The sequence below is a fragment of the Manduca sexta genome, unplaced genomic scaffold (assembly GCF_014839805.1).
Source record: "Manduca sexta isolate Smith_Timp_Sample1 unplaced genomic scaffold, JHU_Msex_v1.0 HiC_scaffold_542, whole genome shotgun sequence".
Taxonomy (NCBI): Eukaryota; Metazoa; Arthropoda; class Insecta; order Lepidoptera; family Sphingidae; genus Manduca; species Manduca sexta.
The window spans coordinates 1-18000 of NW_023595344.1; the positions used below are offsets into that span (position 1 = coordinate 1).

The 18000-nt window shown below is 38.7% G+C and overlaps 1 pseudogene; it reads left to right on the plus strand.

The window, feature by feature from the left end:
- Positions 1–54: 54 nt before the first annotated feature.
- LOC119193438 lies at positions 55–8135 on the plus strand (annotated as a pseudogene).
- The last annotated feature ends 9865 nt before the right edge of the window (positions 8136–18000 follow it).

Consider the following 18000-nt stretch of genomic DNA (forward strand, 5'->3'; position numbering starts at 1 on the left):
AGATTATGCATGTATAGACAGTGATTTTAGCTTAGACGATGTGAGGTGTGTCGTATGTCGTTTCGGTGCGTGGTGTATAGTAGTGCATTGCACGCGGGTGGCAGGGCGCGGCTCGGAGCGGTGGTGGGGCTCGGGCGCGGGGGCCGGCGGCGGCGCGGGGGGCGCCGGGGCCGAGGGGGCGCGGGGCCCGCGGGCGGCGCCGACGACGGCGACCTTACGCCTCCCGCGCACCGCCGCCTCGCCAAGTCCTTCAGCGTGTCCGCCTCCAAGCCAAGGGATAAAGTTCCAGAGAGAAGTAAGATATCGATATACGTGTCGATACTTTGAAATGGGAATATTTGAATAACTTCTAAAAGTCTATATATCGATTTAAACCAACTTACAAAAACCTTGATTAAATTCCCATTTCAAGTAGTCACCTCGTATTTTTTTTAAAGTGGAAAGTACTTGCCTGGTTTTACTTTACTGTCGCTAAAAGTTTTTTGGTTTTTAATTTTCTTTTTTGCGTTTTTTTTCTTCCACGTATGGCTTGATCGGTGACGTATGTAAAACCGTTTCTTTAAAGGTATGTATATTCCGGCACAACTTTGTTTTTTTATCACCGGAAATATTAATTGGTTTATAAAAATAATTAACAACTAGAAAGCTAAGTTGTGGGTCTATAGTTTTAATGCTTTTAAAAATAGTTACTTATTTAAATAGAGCTTGGAAGATTATTGATTCGACCTATCGATGTTTTTTAGAATTGGGTTTGTATTTACGATTTAAATATTTTAGTATGTATATTCATGTAACGACGAAACGGTAAAAAAGTCACGATTATGTTTTTTTTAAGCAATCAGTATCTTTTTTTTTCTTATTTAGTATCCAATAGATATTATTTTTATTAATTAATGTTTATACAACTTTATACAATCAAAGTATGCTATTTATTTTAGTTCGTATTTTAGTTGATTGTTTACTTATGTTCTAACGTTAGTAATTTTATCAACTCTTATGTTTTCCTAAGACATTTTACCCTGTTAATGGCTTATTCTGTCAACAGTATTTGTCTTGCCTTTATATGGATATAATAGTAACTTTATATTGGCTTAGTTTGTGAACAGTACAACCAGTTTGTTCATATCGATTATCGATTGTAATCTAATCGAATGGTCCAGGCACCCCGCGGACCTCGCTCATCGGTTTGACGAGCAGCAGTCGGCCGGCTAGTGTAGCGCCCACCACTCCGCCAAACTCTATCACCTCGCAAGGTAAATATGGGATCAATCGCCTCGAGAAAACAGACAGTCTAGTTGGTCTAATTTGGCAAGTGTTTAGCAAGTATTTGTGTAAAATAACTAGCAAATTTATGAGAATGACTGATTAATTCAATTTGGATTTAATTATTTTTGATTAATTAAAATTTTTGTGTGCTTGCTAAGTGGATGAGACAAACAACTAATTTTACTTCGCATTTAAAGACGATCAACGTAAGGGGAATCGGTTTGCATTCCAGATAATATATTTTCCTGGCTTGTTCCCGAAAAGTATTGGATTCCATTAATTATTGCAACACTACTTTCATCCCACATTATTAATTTGTCTCTCTTGTGTTTGTTACAGTGGGGGACTCAGAAAAGCCACCACTTACTCCATTACGTCCGAAGGTGAATTCAATCTTTCATTTGTTCGGAGAATGGTTGTTCGAAGCGGCCCTCATTGGAACCACGCCCACTTACAACAACAATCAGCGTGAGTTTGTTTTTAAAGTGATATGGCTCGAAAGATCAAATCTTAGTTGTAATGTTTAAATTTTGGGTGTTTGTTGAGTTGTTTATGATCTAAATATGGCTCATGGTTATGGGTCGAAGAGCCAAAATTTGTTAATAGTGCCGATAATTTTTTCTCGCTGTGTTTTACAATACATGGATGGTATATGGCTCGAAGGACCAAAATTATTTGTAAGATTTTTTAAATTAATTAAATATTTTATGTTTCAGAACGCACGGATGGGACGCCGCCGCCGCCGTTGATGTCGGATGCTGCGTATAAACTGAGCATGTTGGCCTACCAACCAGGTAAACGCATTTCATAAAACCTTGTTTGTTTTTCTTTTAAAAATCTGAGTAACGAGTAATAAGGTTAATCGAGTAAGATTGATCGGGAGACAGTGCTTCTAAAAATAAGCCTGTCTGTATGGTTTCGTATATGAAGTGCAGTATAGTGTGTGTGTGCGGCGCAGGTCGCGCGGAGGCGCTGGGCGCGGTGTGCCGCGTGCTGTGCGCCAAGCCGTGCCGCGAGGAGGTGCTGGCGCCGTACCTGGCGCGGTGCTACGCGGCGCTGCACCGCGGCCTGCGCGACCCCGCCACCGCCGCCGCCGTCGTGCTCAACGCGCCGGACCTCTTCAGGTCGCCACGCCACAACACACTACATAACTTAACGATAGCAAACTACATTAAATCTACATTTGCGATTGTAAAAAAAATAGAATTAATTTCATGTCAATACGGTTCACGTTTGACGCAGTCTAGGCCGAAAGTAAAAAGGTGACTCAAAATACTAGTGGTAGGAGAGTTATATCCAGCCGAATAGCACCCGTAAACACGGTGTAAAATCTGCCACTGACTTCTGTTAGTAAATCGCGTGTCGGAGTCAGCCTGTGAGTATCTGATTTTGTGTACGAAGACAAAATTGTCTTAACTGGTAACGAAAAGTCATTTCCTGTCAATCGATACTTTATTTGGATGCCATTCTACTTACCGAGTGTAATGGAGTCACTTCACCTTTCCCTTAGAACAACACTAAAAATGAAAATTTATTTGTATAAACAGTAACAATACAAATAATTATCATTCCAGGCTGGATTTGGACGGAGTGCTAGTCTTAGTGCCAGACTTCGTAAACGCTCTAGAGCAAATCCTGCCGGAACGTGAGCCGAAGCTAGAGTGCGGCTCCATAGACAAGAGAGAGTTGCGCAAGGCGGCCATCAGTGCGCTGTTGTCTTTGGTCGCGTTCCCCTATCATTATAAAGGATTGCCGGTGCCAGAGTTCCCCGGATGTAATGAGTAGTAAGTACGGTTTTTCGCTAAAAATATTTCTTCGCATGCAATACGCACATAGCGAAAGTAACTTAATAATATAAAAAAAAGAAACAGCACGTTTTAGGCATGTGACATTATTACGTACCTTCTAATAGGCTAATCAAATGTTACTAAGATTCGTGCTCTATTTGAATAATTTGTAGTGTAGGGAAATATATTTTTAAATATTCAATTTAAATGGAAAATTTACTTAAAATTTAATTATTGGCTTCACCAGCGTGAAAGTCCTCGAAAATGGAGAGCCGTTGAATGTTTTGCGTAACTAACTGTGTGTGTGTTGTGTGGCAGCGCGGGCATGACGCTGGGCGAGCTGACGCGCGGCAAGATCTCGGTGATGTGCGTGTCGGCCGTGCAGGTGGAGTGGGCCGAGGCGCTCGCCGCGCCGCTGCTGTCCGCGCTGTACCTGTGCGTGCGCCACGACGCGCCCGCCGCCCCCGCCGCCAGCGCCGCGCATGCGCAGCCACACGCGCACGCGCACTCTGACTATAAAGGTACCTCGCACTACGCACAAACAATGCTACGTCGAACCTGATAAAGTTCGACATTTTCAAATGTTGCGTTACTATATGAAAATTATGTTAAAAAAGATGATAGTGAACAGGTTTTAGTTCTTTGATACCGTTATATATTTTTGGATTATTTTCATCTAGTAACGGAATATAAGATATTTTTACAATACACAAGTCTTGTCTTAAGATACTTCCACGAGTCGATTGTTACACCCGAATAAGGTCATTATTGTATCGATTAAATTGTTTTGATTCCTTACCATTTTAAACAACATAACTACAGATTACTTAATTCCAATCAATACATAACTACAGTCGAATCTTCTGTCACGTTCGACCGTAGAGTAATTAGTGATTAAACAAGCTAGGTGTATACTATCGACTCGTGTAAGTATCAATGTTCCGATACTGTCAGTTGTTTGAAGTAAACACGATCACCTAGGCTTGGCATACTGTCGAGTGTACACGCAGTACGCACCGCGCGTCACACGATCACTGAAAACACTTCACTACATCCACACGCTACATTTTATTTTGCTAAGCAACATGACATTGCATTAAGGTCAATCATTCTGTTATCTGCCAGATTTTGACACAAGATATCACTAATAAGTTATTGGAATCCTTTAAACTAGTCAATACAATAAGGTATATTGAAATAAAATTATTTTTAGAATTTTATTGCGGTTTTTCATATTGTAATTTTCTCGCGACGTTTAGAAGACTGCATCCATCATGCAATCCCCCCTGTGACCGTAAAAGCTACAGTCTTCGAAACGTCGACAAAAAAAATAAAATTCCGCAATAAAATCTGAAAAATAGTTTTATATCAATGGCTATTCGCGTAAACATAAGAAATTGACCTGTATTGTATAGGCATCATAAATTTATAAGTATATGTAGTATAATATTTTTAACACCGGGCCGAAGTGATTTGAATAACTCCCATTCACAACAGACTAATGTCATGGGTTAATTGTCATGAATACATACGAAACACCAATAATAAGATAGGACTAGTGCTACTACACTTGATGTACCTGAAAGTGACAGCGTATAGCTAGCGAATAGCATTCTAGCTCTTTCAGAGTAACTTTGCTATAAAATATTAGCAGGCACTGGACAAAAATCTGTGTAGAATTGTAGGCTAAGATTTGGAGCTAGATTGTTTATTATTCGTTTAAATGCAGCTATTGGTACCACTCGTGGTTAACACTTAGTGACAATGGAAGGGGGAAAATTAAGTACTTGGTCAACGCTAGGAAAAAATAGTGTGATAAAATAATCTTAAGGATGTATCAAAGGAAACAAAGTGCAGCCACATTGCTCCTAAAATACAGAAGAATAATAAAATAAAATGAAATACCATTTTCCTACGGAAGTCAGTGTAGATCAGAACAATTGAAAATCTTACAAATATGTTTGATTATATTCTGTTTTATATGTTTTATAAAAAAAAAATAAAGAAAAAAATATGGCCAGGGTGTGACGGTTTCGAAAAAAAAGTTGCAGTAATGTTTAGGAAACAAGAACAGAAGTTATTCAGTTACATGCTAGATGTTTCCTCTTGATCTAGCCTTAGACATAGCTGAACTGTTTCACTAATTGTAGGAGAAGAGCCTATGTAAGTCAATAGAGATGAGACTACTCTCGATACACGAAATGGGTCGCACATTGTCGATGTAGATGTGACATACGTGATAGAGATAAGACTTCTGTCAACACATTAATGGGTCACTTTTAACCCATTGTCGTATGTCGTACATAACGGGCCATGTTGTAGCGCGGTCGGACAGCAGCAGCGCGTCCGGCAGCGCGGACAGTCACTCGCTCGAAGACTTCGCCGCTGACGTTAGGGAGCTAGACCCGACATCGCCTCTTTTCGGTAATTTTATACATGTTTTTTTTTGGTTGGCATTCATTAAGGAGCGATAGTTTTAATTTGTTTTCTTTATCGTACTAAATTGAAAAAACATTTTTTATTGCTGTGATATCATGTATCGTGGTTGGTAGAAGTAAAAAAAGTGCTTTTATAAAAATATCGCTCCTTAAAATTAACTTTGTTAGCTATATACATATACCATCTGCAAATTATCTACGGAAGACAAATTACATTTATTTATCGATGTTTCTAACTCTGTTATATAAAAATATCGATACTTTTTTCGATCTATCGTTTTGATAGTTTTCATATTTCTGTGTTAACATATTGTCTATAGCTATCAAAGTGCATTTTCATGTTCTGTGTGTTCGATGTTTGCTTGCATTTTTTATTTAACATTTCCATTCCATTGTGTGTTGATATTGTAACAAATGGTTCTGTTATTCCAGGGACCACCTTATTGTTTTAAGATATTTTACAACTGGTTTTTGAAATGGTTGTAACAAAGCACATGACCGTAAAGTTATGGGGATCTAAATAAATAATATCAGTTTAATATGTATCATCAAGTTCCATAATCTTTGTGGGATTTTTATAAAACTCAAGAAAAAAAAAAATACTTTCGACAAAAGTAAATCGATGTTGTAGTTAACTATATTTCTTCTAGGTTTTATTCTCTTTTCTACTTTGCGTAGGATATAAATGCTATCTTTCTATTTTTCTATTATCTATTGTGATCAAATATGTACTATGCATACATAGAAAAAACTAGTTATCTATCTATGCATGACTATATGGCATTAATGTTTGTCAGTACAAACTGTCATTTCAATGATTCGCCGATCGCTAGGTGCCGCGCTAGTGGTGCGCGCCACTTACCTGGTGTGCCACCGGCTCATATCCTCGTGGAAGGGAGACTTGCAGGTGTCCCTCGCTGCCTTGGAACTGTTGTCTGACTCGCCAAGCTACACTCGTCGAAGCCAGGTGAGTTGGTCTATCATGCCTGCACGATTTAATATATTGATAATTTTTTTTTATGCATTGGGATGTTTAGGGAGTGCGTTCAAAAGACATGCTGAACGATAGGGTACGGTTTTGACGAGATGTTAATTCGTAATTTAGTTGATTCATTGTTTGTTTTTAAATGAACAATAGGCTAGATGGGAATGTAACGTTCTACCGAGATGAATATCCGCAAGCTTAAAATCTAAGAGATGCGCGACGTGTGACTTCTTTAGTTACATGTGTATTGGTTGTCAATTATCTTTCGCTTTAACGGTGAAGGAAAACATCGGTAGGATACCTACATACTTGAGAAGTTTCCATATAAATTTCGAGGGTATGTGTAGTCTGTCAGTCCGCACTAGGCCAGCGTGGTGTACTAAGGCCTGAACCTTTTTAGTTGAGGAGGTCCGTGCCCCACAGTAGGTAGTATGCAATACAGATTACCGGGCTGGTATTATTATGTGTCTTGTCATTTTCATGTCTTGCAGAGTATATAATAGGTAAGTTGAGTCAATTATTTTTTTTGCGCACATTATTTTGTAGGATCGAAATTTTCTTTTGTTATATCAGCGACATATCGTATTTTACAGTATTTCAACTATACCAAAGTTACAGTGTACAGCTCATTTCATAAAAAATGACGCGTCCCTCCACCTTTGAGCGGGGTGTCGTGGGGGAAAGGGACTGATCGAAGCACTTTCCCCGACTTTCCTTTTCACGCACGTTGTAAGCGTTTCTACAAGTGTCGGTACAAGTTTGTGGTACGCGCGTTGCAGAGGCGATCGAGCGCGCGCGCGGTGCGGTGGATCTGCGACTACATCAGCGTGCAGTGCGGGCGGCCGCCGCAGGCGCACTCGCGCGACCTGCACTCGTGCGTGGTGGCGGCCTACACGTGCCTGTCGGCCTGGCTGTGCCCCGCGCTGCTGGCCGACGCCGCCTGCCTCGCCACGCTCATGGAGGTCGTCGAGCTCGGCATCTCCGGCACCAAGAGTCAAGGTCCATAGCATCGTTGTCGACCAGACAATGTCTAAAATCTTTTTGGACAGATTTATTGATTGATATATTTTGTATGGAACTAGATTATTTAATGTAGATCAAGTCACTTATAATTTCCTCAATTAGTGAATTATTTTTGTAAACATGTTTATATGTTATTTCTATGATATGTTTTATAAAACCTACACTACATCGCGAATTATTGTATTTTGTAAACGATAAAAATGATGATCTTTTAGGTAAACCAGGTGAACCGCCCAAAATGAAAGATGAGAAAGAACTAAAGCCAGTCTCGATGCGCGTGCGAGACGCCGCAGAATCTCTTCTTATGCAGATATTAGAACAGGTACATATTAAAAATAAAACCTAATGAAATGAATGAGTAAATGATTTGAATTATTTTATTGTGTGAACTAAATGAAGTTTTGCCCGTAGTGAATGAGTAAGAGAGTTTGACAGTAGAATATATGACATGTGACACGATGTGCGCGGTGCAGGTGGGCGAGGGCGCGCGCGGGTCGTCGTGGTGCCGCCTGGACGAGCGCTGGCTGGCGGCGCTGGGCCACGGCCCGCTGCGGCACTTCGTGGCGGACGGCGGCGTTGCTGTCGCTGCTCGAGGAGCCGCTCGCCAACAGCCAGAGCCGCAGCCCACGCTCATCGGTACTGCACTTATTAGCATTATATGACCAACAACTCAGTTCCCCGTGACCACGAAGGTTGCAAAGTCTCGAAACGTCGAGAGAAAAACAAAATTATTAAAACCGCGATAAAATCAGAATAATAGTTCAATTATAACTACCAGACTAACGAGTTAACCGCGATATCGTATATAAATAGCATATATTAATACAGGCCTAATTAAAAGATAGTACGTCCCAGCGCTTCAGTGGAGTCAGCAAGCGGAAAATGGAAAATAAATGGGCGCACGATGCCTTTGACATCTGCTGACAACCGATTGGCAGTCAGGCCCACTATACTACACACATATGCCTATTAGAATTAGCTAAGTTATTGATACATAAGGCCGTAGCTTTGACATAATTAACGACATTAGTTAACAAAGTTCTTACCAACATGGAATTTACTTTAACTAGATCCTAATTTTAATAATGGTGTGTTAAGTGCATCAATGGGGTTTATTACACTATTTTATACACGAAATTAAATATAAAATTATGGAATTGAAAAAGAATTCGTAAGGGACACAATGTCAAATAAGTGTAAGTGCCCCTCCGAGGCAATTCTTGTGCGCTTGGTCTCCACACCAAATGCACGCCCATGCACGGGGGCACATTTACCGCGACCCTAGGCACACAGTTCAGTTTGTATACCTCATGGTTGCTATATACACATAGAGGCCTATAAGGGTTCGCGAACATTTCCCTTTCCATTCCCTTTCAACCATCCTAAGAAAGCTCCTTCTCCTTTCTTCTCTCTTCCTTCCTTCTATCCTCTCCCTTCTTCCTACCGGGCCCGGATAGTGGGTCGCCAGCATACAGTCTGCTGGCACCCTCGGTGATAACGGTAAGGCTCACCAAATCTTCACAGGACCGCCGGTGACAACAACGGCAGATCTAAAAAATGTATGTGAAAAAACACATCTTATTATAGTGTGAGTGTGTGTATTTGTGAAAATGAAAATATATTTTCGGTGTAGTTAATAAAATGCATAACTTATAACCTTTGATAAAGTCATGAAACTCAAGTCAATAAATAAATAGTAAATGACTCGTCCCAAATTAATAATGACGTTAACGCAAAGAACTACGTCATAAAATCAACATTAATTAAATTAAGATAACATTAACGTGAATTCAACTCATGCAGCTGTAATTTAGTAAACTCTAAAGCCTCGGGCACATGACGCTTATTTGTTTGTTGCGAATCCCTCGTAAAGTATCTGCTCATTAGCTACGGTTGCGGTCGCAATTTCATCGTAGTGAGGCATTTTGTATAAATTCATATAACATTAGGACTCATACTAACGCAACGAGGATATTTTTCTATTTAGGTACAAGTGTATGTTACTCTATACATACATACATCTTAAATCCTGTAATGAGAACGTACCTTCCGAAATATTATACTATTAAAACGTTAAACTCATACCCCCAGAATTATATTGTACACATTGCGTAATCGTACCACATTGTTGAAGAACAGTCTATGCTTTTTATCCGACACGATATAGTTATTGCACCTAATAAACTGTGCGTTGAATCCGATGGTCAAAACAGTTTACTCCGCAAGGCATCCGCAACGAAACGGTTCGCTCCGCTTGATCAAGCCTTTATTAGCGCGAGTGATCGGTGAAATGCAAATGAATTGGCATGTCATCGCAGTGACGCGCGGCTGCGTTGCCTGTCGAATGGCATTAATGTGGTATGTACGATCAAATTAACGAATTATTGCTGTGGTATTCATTCAGTTTTGCGATTGGAACTAAAATTATAAACGAGAGCAGCATAACTTAGATCTTTGAGTAACCTCTGAAGAAAAATTCGATTGATAGACTGATGTACTAGGCGGCAAACAACTTGAGCACACTACCGCGTGGTGAACATTTTTTTTTAATTTAAGTGTAGCTTTGCGGGCTATCATGCTTACATATAAGTCGCACTTATATTGCTAGTATTCAATTATTTATACTCTACTTTTGAAACAGGTTTAGCAGCATGCAATTTCAGCACTAGGCTAGTGACCAGCTTGTCTCTATTCTCCATAAAAAAACACTAACAATGCTGAACAAACATGCCTCTTCCTACTTTCCTCCTCACCATTAAAAGATATTTGCCTATCAAATTCTATTTCTATTTAGTTTACGTAACCTATTCGAATATCGAGACATACAGAAAATGTAAATTCGCTGTTTTCTTGCGCAAAGGGTGAGATTAACAAAAAGATAGAGAGGACGAGTGCGGTAGGTATACAGAGACGTAAGATGTGTTTGTTGATAAGATGAGCCTTGAAGCTGACGAAATTTGTTCTGTCATTAACCTGCCGTAGTTTTGAGAACAGTTGCGAAATTTTCTGGCGGCATTTTTAGATTTAATTCTTACGTTTTGCTCTTAGAAATGATATGATATTAAGACTTTATCGTAGCTGCGACCGCGTGAAAGACTGTTATTGGATTAAAATCCGACTAAGTACTTTCCCAGGATAAAAAATTGCGTATAGTACAAGACACAATGTATTTAGATGTAAAATTTACATAATATTCAGCTGTTTCTGTCGTTCAATCATTAGTACCGACAAAGTAATATTAGATTGCTCAGTAGGTATTAGTCCAGTAGTAAAATTGTTGGCGAATCGGTAGCACAAATGTGCAATCGGAATCGTTTTCGCGTTAGGCTCATCCCCTATCACATCATGGGACGGAACACACAAGGTGAAAAGTGAGTGCGCTGGTTGCGTATCTGCCTATCCCTTCGGGGATAAAGGCGTGATGTGTATTTTAAAAACCTTAGTGATACATCTGAAAAGTTAAAAAGGGTTGATGTCATGATCATGTTTCACTTAAAATAAACGCCAGGCTAACACCAAACTTCGCCCACCACGCATTCGAAAGTTAATTAAAACAACACTTGGACACGGCACAGTCTAGACTACAGACGAAACATCCCACCGTCTGGACATGTCGGTAATCCCACCTGTATGGACGTACGCGCCACGCGGCTATTAGATTTATGGGATTTGATTTATCATTGTCGACGTGCTCCCCTAAGAAAAATGGAGACATTGTTCCTAACGATGATTTGTTTTTCTAGTCAGAAATACTGTAAACATGTTTGAATTTTGTTATGATATTCGTCATGAACATGACAATTAGGTGACGTAGGTATCTTGTATGCGAAAGACCGTCTGGTTAGGACCACAATGTCTTCTTTTGCTGCCAAGTAGTAGAGTGCAACCACTGTTGTGATCTGGTTTGAAGGAGACTGCAACTAGTACGGGGCCGTTCAAATATTACGTAAGCTCCAGAGATGGTTGGAGGTTCTATGCTTTGTTTATTTTCTATGACATGCGAGTCGGAAAAAGGGAATACGATAGCAATATTCGTTGAGCGATATTTATTTTTTCATTTTTAAATATTATTTGTTAATTAAATTAATAACAAAGAATTTTTGCATATTTTGTAAACATTACACCTATGCTTACTTAAGCGTAGGAGAAGTGGAGGGGGTGTGCTGTAAGAGGTTTGGTTAAGTACTATTGACTTCATCAATAGTCTCTAATTGCTGTGTATTGTAAGTCTTACTCAAAACATGTAATCACTTACAAGTTTTAAGTTGGCGAACACAGTTCAATGACTAGAAGTACTTTTTAAGTGAAAGTCGGGTATTGTTATCGTCGTAGGCAGTTTTGATCCTATCAAGCATGAACTTTGCGGGATATTCGGTTGATTAAAAAAAATGATGTAGTCACTTCTCTGCCCATTTGTGTATAAAAATAACATAAACCTATGTAGGTTTATTGAATACGGACCAGTTCGTCGTAAAGGGTTGTAAAATTGTAAAATCTTGTTGAATTAATTAGAGGGATTTTCGCTTTGCATTCAGCCTCTCATCCACCGCGGTGACATCTATTTAGCGGGAACACTCGTCAAATTGTAATTACCGGTGCCCGGTAATGAACTGACGCGGTATTCATTACTACGCTAGCTCCGTTCAGCTGAAATTTTATACTCTTTATTCACCTTATATTTCTGGATTTTTTAGGCCTATATTCACTGGAGTTACGAGTAACTTACTTTTGAAAGGTGCATTAAAATCTGCTTAGTCGTAATGATTTCTTATGTTTACGCGAATGTTAGACATTGAAATTAAACTAATTTTCGTATTCTATCGCGGTGTTAGTATTTTATTTATTTTAAACTTATTTTAAGCCGCCTAAGAAGATTAGTCAATTTTTACCACCTGTCAAGTGTCACATACCTCTACAAGAACCGGGAGTATAGAAAATAGATTGCAACTGTGGCCTCTCTTATATCGGGCAAACAAAAAGAAATATAGGGACCCGCGTAAAAAAACATATAGCTGACGTGAAACACCGACGCTGGACGAAGTCTGCAGTCGCTGAACACTCTGAAGGAGGCGCCAATCATTATCTGCGACTAGACAAGCCACAAATCCTCGCCAAGGAACACCGATTCCTGTTTAGGATAATTCGCGAGGCTATTGAAATTAAAAAACATCCTAATTTCAATAGGGAAGATGGTTGGAAGCTTGCACAAGCCTGGGATCCAATTCTACATTTAATTAAATCGGAACCCAAAAGACCGGTTTCAAGACACTGTGAGCTCATTCTAGGTAGATCGGACCACCAACAGCTAAAATTTAAAAAAAGTTGTATAATTGTAAAATGTAGGTAGACATTGTAACTTTGACTTTACGGATGAAAAACACCTCAGTCCCCACCGTGACCATGAAGGCTGTAAAGTCTTTGAAATGTCGGGAGAAAAATAAAATACTAAAACCGCGATTGAATTCGAAAATTAGTTTAGTTTCAATCTGCTTAGTCGTTTATCGCGATATGCGAGCAAATAATTAGAATTTATAATAATGTAGGTGGATGCAAATTTTATTTTGGTTACTCATGTTTAAAACTCTTACCCTTACTTTCCTACTAATACATTTTTTTTGTAATGTCCTTAACCCATTTCACTTCTATCCGTTTTTCTATAAACAACACGCATCATGTACGCTCCGCTTGCATACTGAATAAACACGCCTCTAGCCATGAACATTAGAAATATTTTTATTACCCACATTCTGAGCATGCTCTCTACGCTTTACCATCATAAAGGACGAATAGTTTATTCACTTGTTTTATTGTCTAATAATGTAAATACGTATCTTATTGTGTAAACTTACGCGAAAAAGATCATTTCCCAGATAAAATTAAAAAAATAAACACATAAAAGGAGTTTACGTCGCCGCTGAAAGTTATTAAAGTATTAAGTTAATTGGCGCTTAACTTCTACCTTATGCGACGCAGTGAAATTATTTTAAATAGCCTAATAGAACTGGCAAGGAAAAGTTAATAAAACTCAATTAACATTAATTGAAACTACCCGCGAGTAATCAGATGTACGCTTAAGATTTCATATTTGATCACACCTGCACAAGGAATAGAGACGGGAAATTGTCGATATTCTTTACGAATGTAGTATGTAAAAATGAATATAATAAATGCTGGGGATGTAAATTGTCAACAAAAAAAGTTATTGAAACAAGAGTTGTTTTCAAAGACAGTATAGGTGGGGCATTAATCATTACTGTGCCAGTTTAAATGACAGTATAAAGTTACTGTTTGTGTTGGTGATGATTATACCAATGCCATACATATTCTGGTTGGTGTTTTGCTACAGTTGATGGTCAAGCGTCGCGCTTGCTATTAGGTGACTATTATGCTCATCATCACTGTAGACTAGGTAGAACCGTTGGCACGTTTGTCAGCAGATTAAAAAGTCCTCAATCTCAATTAATCTAAATCTTATATTGTTTTAAAATCTTTGTGCATAAATCAAACCCGCGGCCTCATATCACAGACAGCTCCACGCTCACTGCGCAACACATGCTATCATAAAAATAAACTAATCGTTTTCTTATTTAATATGTATGTTTATCGACAATGCCGCCTCATTTTAACCCGTCGTGGCAATAGGTGTATAGCAAGTCAGAGTTAGTTGTGGCACAACTCGTGTATTATGCAACTCGCTGCAACTAACCCTTATTGGGTAGAACGTGACTCCGGAGACCTTGGGTTGCATGTGATAAAAGAATGTTCTGGGTTAGCAATATTAATGCAAATAAGAGATGAATAATTTATCCTCGCTTAGGGAGAAGGTATGTTTGTGTAACCAGTGTAATTGAAAATATTATTTTTCTCAGGGTTACTGTTTCATCTTTTCGACAAAACATCGCGTAGCGTTGATAAGTAACATTTTTAGGTATAAACAAAATAAAATCCGAATAAAATTTACTTATTTACTCAACTTAAGTGCAGTACCTAGTCTATAACTAAAAGAATTTTTAACATTATATCATTACCTACAGAGACGTATAGATAAGGCAACTGAAGCACTTTAAAAGTCCCGAAATAGACGAATCTTAATACTTAAAAACATCATGTAGGCCATAAAACCGTATATCATGTACATAAAACGGTGCACATAACAGTAAAAAGTTCCGGAACAGTATCACCGGCATCGCCGGATCGGTAAACAGTTTAACACGACACCATTACCGAACGAGTGACACGGATTTACTAGCAGTAAACGCGTTACTGTCGCTGTGGAACATTCGAACGCGTTTAAATGAAAATTTAACGCGCCGCGTAAAATCGCCCTAATCCCGGATCAGCCGGCACTCGCGAGCGTCTTTGTTGCTTGCTCAATAAATTCTATCGCTGAGGAAAGGTACAGGAAGACAATTTCGAGTAACCACAATTACGAAATTCAAGGGATAGATAATTTTATAATCGTTTGTTTGAAATAAACGAGTTAAGGATACGTATACGTATATAGATTAAATTTTGTCATAACACAGCACAACTGAAATATATCTTTTATTGGTCGACTTGTATTGAAATACACATCAACACAAGCTAATACCATACCATTCAACAATATAAACAAACTCATTTAATTTCCATAATCCGGCTATTCGTCTCCGATTGTCCGGACGTCCCACAGTGTGGTCTCCCCGCGTTTTACGTGGGGCCATAACGCGCGATAATAATGATAGACGCCCGCACACGCGTTTTATTGGCGTAAGCACAACCTTATATTTGCATCCCCCGTACTAACAGGGCCCTGGGTTATTACGACAGTAAATGTTTTACTGATTTTATTGTTTGGAAATGCGTTTTCGGCAAATTGTTTGATTTAAGTCGATATTTTAGTCTAGACGCCAATTAAGTTTTATATGTATGTTATTAACGTCTTTGTTTCCAAAGGCAAAGATAAATTTGAATTTATTAAACATTGAAGCCCCTACTACAATATAGTACCATCATACCTATCGGCTAACATTCCTGGCTGGCTCTGTTCGAAAAATGATCGAGTGAAGTAGCTCAGTTTTAGTGGATTTTTATCGAGACTTTAAGTCAGGCCTGTTTGGTTTTGGCAACTAGAACACCAATAAGGTGTAATGTTACAAAAGAACTTTCGGCAATCTAGGTCTTGTGTAATCTGTGGACATTTACAGCTCGTATCTAGGACCTAAACGCGGCCTAAAACGATTGACCTGAATCGATGAGGCGATCCACCACTTCATGGAACAAGTACACAATTCGCATACTTTGCAAAAGAATTTATTTTAAAATTCAAATGCCAACAACATGCGATGAACTGAATATTTGTAGTATTTTAATGGATGCCATTCGAACAATAGTTTTTGCTTGATACACTAACTGGACAAGCAACTCCGTCACTGCCCCTTAGAATTTTATTTTTTTTTCTTATACGGACAAAGTGACCACACTGCACCTGATGGTAAGTGGAGTAGGATTCAATAGAATGTCAACTGATGAAGGATGATTACCCCTCGGCAGTCGACACAATTATGCCGGCCTGTTGTAACCGGATATACACAGGCTGATCCCGGACACGGTTACGTAGCTCACTATGGCGGGTTTTAACACCTTGTGTACAGTACTCGCTAGCCGGGCGGATACAAAATATATCCTACCACTAGCGAATTAACCTTTCTTATTATATTTTCTGACTTTATTAAAGGCGCCACACACACTGATTCAAGTTGTTACACCTAGCTCACAACGCAATAGCGGTAACAACGTATCACATAATACTAAAAAGTGTATTAAAATCTTCCTCTATTTAAAGCTTAGTTACAATTTAATAGCAGTAAATTTTCATTTACCATTATTCAGTTAAAGTTTGTAGAAGCTTTTCACTAAAAGTACATACATAATTAAATTAATTTTCCGCTTTGTGGAACTAGCAGCGGGCTATTCAGTAATAAATTCATTATAATGAATGGCAAACAGTTGACCTTCGTGGAATTACCGCTTCTTTCATGTCAATTATTCAGCCAATCCTATTGATTACAATTTAGAAGTGCGTACTAACTCAACAAACTGAATTAACTGAGTTTGATCCGTCACACAAAACCGAATATCTGGCTAAATCACGCAATCCGCCTTCCGCCGCGGAACCCTGATCTTTGTTTATGACTTTCGAATAAATGTAGACCCAGTTTAGCATCAAGTAGTATTACAACTTATTAGACTTAGTCTTAATTATTAAGGCTTATATTTATTACATAGATTTGATTTCTTTTTCGGGTAATTTCCTTTGATTTCTGTCAAAAGAGGTCGGTTATAGACCAATGGTATATTTTTTTTATGATTAAGAAGTGTAAAGTGGTTTAATGGGAATTAGTTTTCTTTTAATATTTTTTCTCCCACCACTTGGTATTGTATACGTAAATCTGAGTTTTAGAATTATTGTTCAATAAAAATATCGGAATCGTACAATGATAAATATTATCTACGTATTTATTTTTGAATATTTCGAGCATATTTGTAAACGGTTTTAATTAATCGAGCGACGTATTAAATTATGTTATTGTTTACACACTACAATAGGTCGATATGAAAATCTTTGGGGAAGGCCCATGTACAGAGGACATCCTACGGCTGCTGAAGATGATGATGGTGATGATGATGATGATACACACACACACTTTTTACCCCCGAAAGATAAAGCAGAAGCGGAACTGGTGTTTTTTGTTATTTTGTAAACTGACAAATATACCAAGTGAACTTCTCTTTCTGCCAGCATCTATCCTGTGCCAGAAGCGTGCGTGTCCCGGACGCGAGGCCTGAGGCGGCATTTCTGTAATGCAGTATCGTACTGTGATCGTACTATCGCGCGATGAGTTGTGCGAGTCTACTCTGTAGACGGTGCTGCTCGCAGGCTGTTTTAAGAGGACATTTAAACGCCGACATTGGAGTAAACTCATTTGTTTTAACCTATTTTTTGTCCTTTTCTTACATTTGTGTGGGTTTAGTTTAGTGTCTCATTTATGTTAAACCCTATAGAACGAATAACTTTACAGTACTCATTTTGAGACATCAATAATGATCTTGAATACACTTCCTATAAACAAAATACAAAACTGCTAGGCGGCAATAATAGACTTTACTGTACCTAATCGTGCCCACGTAGTCTCTATGAAGTTCATATTTTGTAAAAAAATAACGTTTTTTTAATAAATTAGGAAGTTACTCCATTCGTGTCACAAATAAGTTTTTATGTAACAGGGTGTGTCAATAATAATAATTGAAAGGAAGGTCACACCCTAAGAGACTTTTGTCCACTGTTATCGTCTTCGTTAAACAACATGTTCGCCGCAAATAACGCTCATCGCAAGTGAAATATTATTGTCTTCTTTCAAAATTCGTGTATCACTACGCGAAATTCTGTTGTAGACAAGCTGTATTGTTAGGTGTTGCCAACATTTCGGTCTATTTTCGCTGTAGACTGGGTGATAGCTGT